This window comes from Papio anubis, chromosome 1 (assembly GCF_008728515.1).
Source record: "Papio anubis isolate 15944 chromosome 1, Panubis1.0, whole genome shotgun sequence".
Taxonomy (NCBI): Eukaryota; Metazoa; Chordata; class Mammalia; order Primates; family Cercopithecidae; genus Papio; species Papio anubis.
The window spans coordinates 108,824,778-108,830,476 of NC_044976.1; the positions used below are offsets into that span (position 1 = coordinate 108,824,778).

The following is a 5,699-nucleotide window of genomic DNA, read 5'->3' on the forward strand; positions in this document are numbered from 1 at the left end:
GGTTTTGCCATGTTGCCAGGCTGGTCTCGAACTCCTGGGCTCAAGCAATCTGCTGTCCTCGGCCTCACAAAATGCTGGGATTACAGACATGAGCTACAGCACCCAGCCCTTATGTTTACTTTTCATAGACAGGAAGAGTGTCTTCGTCTCTGCATCCCTAGTGCAATAGAGCATGATAAAAATTCAATAAAGATTTATCGAAGAGTCTTGATGTATTTTGGGAAAGGAGCTCTATGGTTACCTTTACTCTAAGGTAAAGAAATTTAGTCCTGAACTTTAACCACCTTCTCCTGTTCTTTCTCCCCTCTTTCATAAGTGAGCTCTTGGAAAATTAAAATGCCAGGAGGGTCCAGCAGAGAATATCCAAGCCCACATGTCCTGATGGGAAGTGGGGGATAAGTAGAGAGGGAAACACAGACCCTGCCTGCCATCCCACTGCTGCTGGCCCAGGGGACCCTAACGCTTCTTCTTGACCCATCAGAAGCAGAATCCTCCTGAGGGTCTGTTTAAGAAGCACAGCTCTGGTAGAAAGGCTAGCTTTCCTCTGGGTACAGAGGGCTCTGCTACCCCAGGGCTGTCCACACTGGGCTGTGAATCACTCTCATAATGCTCAGGGTCACGGGCTTTCAGTGGAATGAGTCCTCTTGTGCCACCAGGGGGCACCAAGGCCACAGAAAACCCTACTCGGAAGGTTCTGGGGTGAGGGAAAGGAATCCACGGGTCTGTGGAGCTGGCAGAACATGGTTAAGGATAGCATTACGCTAGGTTGGTGGCCTTGAAGTCAGATGTAAATTGGGATCCTGGCTTGGCCCCTGACTATCCGTGGGAACTTTGAGCCTCACAGGGCTCATTTGTGATGTAGGGGTACCATTATCTGCCTCATCAGGTTGCGGGGAGGATTATATGAGATACTTTATGTAAGAGGGGCTGGTGCATTGTGGAAGTCAATAAATAAGTTTTGTTAAATCTGAGTAAGAAGACCTGTTTGTTTCCTCAAGTTGCTTATGATCTAGGTGACGACACATCTGAGAGAATAACTAATAGTTCAGTGAAGGTAAGAGCCAAATGATTGGTACAGACCTCAAGTGGTCTAGCATTTATAGGAGAGGGGGATTGTGAAACAGGAATTAAAAGAAATTTAAAAATGTGTAAGCAAAAACTCAGTTGCATGTAAAAAACAAACAAACAAAAAAATCCCCCTGAGAAAGAGAAAGAGGTGGAATCCTTGAAAAATTAACTGCCTGTTTTTCTGTCTGTGGCTAGTGAGCCTTATCTCTCCCTTTCCCAGGCATTGTGAAGACCCTGTTTCCCTAGCTGTGCAGCTGCAAGGTCACTAGACAGATAAACTCAAATCATAAAACATGTTTGTCCTTGAAAAGTAAGAAATAATGTAATGCATGTCTCAAATGAATAACTGTTTCTTGCTTCTGTAATATGCTTTCCCCTGCACAGATCTCCCCCTGCCCCATGACATGCTTAAAAGGTAACCTGACTCTTTGTTCGGGGCTCAGTCCATTGGATGTTAATCTGACTGGCTCGGTGCGCCTAAATAATAAATAATATATATCCTCCTCAACCCCTCAGTCTCTCCGATTCCTAAATTATCCAGCTGCAATTGCAGGGCTAGATTTACAGACCTGCTTTATAAAGCTATGTTAAATTAGATCAGTATATTTTGTTCTTTTTATTAGATTTTTCTATAGCATAAAAATGATAAAATACAGCAAGAAAAAAAGTCACCTGAAATTCTAATCCTAACCCTAATATGAATGTGAAGGAGCTGGGCTAGAATGGAATAAGGTAGAATTTGCATAAGGTGGAAATGAGGACAGGCCCGTCACAAGGATCATGAGAGTCTTGCTGGCAAAAGCATCTTACTGCATTCATGCTGCAGCACAGGACCCCGATGCAGAACAGGTTGGGGACACAGCCCTGCCTTCTTATAGTGGACACCATCTGAGAGCTGAGGTGTAGATTCAAAGCCTAACTCCTAGTCGTGATTGGTAGTAATATCATCAGCAGTTCATGTACATGGGGTGACAATGGCATGCCAGGCAATTCAGAGGGCCTCTTCGTCCTCACATCATTTTTGAAGTAGCTAACATCACTATCCCCCTTTTACAGTTAAAAAACGAAACAAAACCCTGAGGCTCAGAAGATAAATATTTGCTGAAGATCACCGTGCTTGTAAGTGGTGAAGCCTGACCATTAACCTCCCCACGACAGTGCTTCAATTTCTATCACTTCATCAACCACACAACCCGAGAACTGTGAGGGGATTTAGCAGGCCCAGTCCAGATCTCGTATTCTACAGAGAAGAAATCTGAGGCTCAGAGAGGGGAAGGGGCTAATTTGGACCTTTAACTTCTGATTCTTAAATTTCTTTCTGGTGTTCCAGCTATACTGTACTACAAGAGGCTGTCTTAGAGCTTTAAACCAGCTTCAGAGAGACTCATTTTTATGGCTTGAATTATGTCTCCCCAAAATTCATATGTCAAAGTTCTAAGCCCCAGTACCTCCGAATGTGACCAGATAGGACCTTTGCAGAGGTAATCAGGTGAAAATGAGGTCGTTAGGGTGGGCCTTAGTCCAGTATGGCTGGTGTCCTCATGAAAAGGGGAAATGTGGACACAGACGTACATAGAGGGAAGACGGTGTGAGGAGACATAAAGAACAAATAGTCATCTATAGCCAAGGCCTGGAACAGATCCTTCCCTAACAGCCCTCAGAAGGAAGCAACCTCGCTAACACCTTGATTTTGGACTGCTACCCTCCAGCACTGTGAGACAATAAATTCTTGTTGGCTAGGACACCCAGTTTGTTATGGCAGCCCTAGGAAACCTTTGTGGATGTATGTGCTCATATACCCATAAAGTCTAAAAGTCAAAAGTATCACAGACTTTTGGCAGCCCTTCAATAATAGAAGCACTGGTTGGGAGGGTCACTCTCCCCAAGGCAAAAGGATAGAGCAAATGATCTTTCCAGCTTACTCCCAACCTTGAACTTTGGCCAAGATATATTTCTTTCACTGGACATTGACCAACAGTGGTGTCATGACATATTTGACCGTGACCTTCTTGAGTCTGTTTTATATCTCTGAGCTTGACCTACAGAAGAAGCTCAATAAATGTGGGTAGAGGGGATGAGTGGGAAAATCAGCTCCCAGCCATTCCAGTTCAAGCCTTTCCAAGCAGAAGAGGCCCACCCTAACAACCTCATTTTCACTTGATTACTCGATGTCGGAGCAATAGGTGGGGCAGGAAGCAGGGTACGTAAGGCCTGTCAGTGGATAGAAGTTGAAGTTGGACACTGTCTCTTAAAGTTTAGAGTTGAGCTCGAATTCTGGAAAACACAAGCAAAATACATTTTAGATGACTCAGGATGGGCTAAAGAAGTTCCAGTACAGGAAACTATTTTCCTGCTGCTTTATTAATTTTGCTACAGAAGATAAATGAGATGCAGACTTTCATATCCAAGTCTTCATTAGATGCCCAGTTAATGCAGCCATGACAAATGGGAATGAAGCCCTTATGAATAAAAAAAAGATCAACCCAATATAAAAAATCATAGACCAGAGAAATGAAAATTTAGAGGAGCTGATAAAATACCCTATCCTTAATTAGACTGTCAGCATATACATCAAATTAGCCTTAATGCCAAGATTTATTGGCCTTGGAATTGAGTAAATGAAATAAGTGCTTACAAATGAATGGAAAAGAAATTACCTGTATTAAAACGTATTTGTGATGCAGGACTGTGCACTGAGGCTTTTAGTCAAACTCAGGCTTGCAGCTTCTTTTGCTCTGCATCCATTTCTACCCTGTGTTCCCCAGTAGGTTTCAGAGACCCTCTTTGTGGGGTAACAATATGTACCATTGTCAGCTATCTCTGCTGTTGTCCTGGAAAAATCCTTCTTGGACAGTAAAATATTTTTGTCTTTACTTCACCATCTCCAGATTAGAAGGGTGTTACTGATTCTTACCTCAGAGAAGAGAATGTCATGGAGACAAAATGACCTGCTTAGAGTTCTACGCCCCACCCCAGCATGGAGAGCAGAGCACAAAGATTTCTTCTGGACTCCCACAATCTCCCTTGCAATCCAAGAACTTGTCTACCGTCCCAACACTTTAGTACCCTCTTGTAAGCCCCTGGACAAATCCTCTGATGCCTTGATACCTCAGTTTCTCCCCACTATAAATGGGAAGATAAATTCACCATAAACTGTACTTACCTTGCAGTGTCATTATGAGAATTTCGTGAGACAATGCAATATAAAGCTCCTAGCACAGTTCCCGGCACCATTGTAAGCACTGAACAAATGAAAGCTGTTGTAATTAGGATCTCAAGAAATGACAGCTGAGGCAAATTTGGATTAGAATGCATTCAGCATTCTCAGCTGCAAGCAACAGAAGCTGACTCCGGTTTAAAGAATAGGAAAGGAAGTTAATTAAAAGACATTGGGTAGCTTGTGGAATTCGGAGGACTGTAGAGCTCAGTCTAAGTTTCTAGTGACAAAGCTTCAAATCATACATGAGGAAAATGCCCCTGCTGCTCCTGTTCCTGGTGTGACTGCACACACATAATTGCCAGCAGTACCAAGGCCCCTCTGCAGGAGGAACGTAACCCTGCAATCACTGCTTCCCCTGAAGTCAGATACCTCTGCTGCTGCCCTTCCCAGCAGTAATGGAGCCTGGATCACGTATCTGGCCTTAGTTATAAAGGAGGCTGGAGAGAAAATGCTCTGCTCTCTGTAATGGTCTTGAAAGTAGCTCGCACATAGCAAAGCTATTCAAAAGCGGGTGACAGCATGAAAGCATCCAGAGGGATTCTTGCTTTGCATGAGGGAGAACTCTTGCTCCCAGAGTCTGAGACCCGCAGGGGCATTTTCCTCATGTGTGATTTGAAGCTTTGTCTCTAGAAGTTTAGACTTAGAGTAGGACACCTCTGAGTGTGAATGTCCTACCTGAGTTCTCTCTCATGCAAAGCAAGAATCCCTGTGGAGGGATTGACACCACAGCCTCTTCCATGTCTCCGAGCAACTTTATTGGGCAGCATTCCACTCCTTGGCAAAGGGGAGAGATGGATTCTACCTCTCTCCTGCACGAGCCTAGTCTAATATGGAATTTGGGAGTGTTGATCATTGTACTTTGTGCTCCTAGAGATCAGGGTCATCATAAAGGATCTCGGAGTCTGCACGTGTGCCAGCTTCATGTTGTGGCCTCACTGTAGATCCACAGTTCCATTTCTTTATGGATCCCTTACCCCTACTTTGCCAAATTCTATGTTGATAGCAATAATAATTCAGACAGGGCTTCCTCACTCAAGGAGTTTGTGCTCTATATAGTTAATAAGCTAGAGATAATGGAAAAAGCCCAACTTGAATTTTGGGTAAGAGAAACTTTTCAGACCAATGATCATTACCAATAACAGCTTCCATGCATGACCCTGGCCGGAGCTTGGGGCCTGCACTGCTGTTTCCAGGAAACATGTTCTTTTGTTTGTTTGTTTGTTTGTTTGTTTTTTGAGGCGGAGTCTCGCTCTGTCGCCCAGGCTGGAGTGCAGTGACGCAATCTCGGCTCACTGCAAGCTCCGCCTCCCGAGTTCCCGCCAGTCTCCTGCCTCAGCCTCCTGAGTAACTGGGACTACAGGCGCCCGCCACTGCGCCCGGCTAATTTTTTGTATTTTTAGTAGAGACGGGG

The 5,699-nt window shown here is 44.3% G+C and overlaps 1 long non-coding RNA gene across 1 annotated transcript; it reads left to right on the top strand.

Moving 5' to 3' along the window:
* LOC103887652 lies at positions 1-4,226 on the top strand. Its single transcript, XR_651845.3, has 3 exons — positions 1-1,054; positions 2,125-2,187; positions 3,957-4,226. It is a non-coding gene; the product is annotated as an uncharacterized LOC103887652 (long non-coding RNA).
* Positions 4,227-5,699: the final 1,473 nt, after the last annotated feature.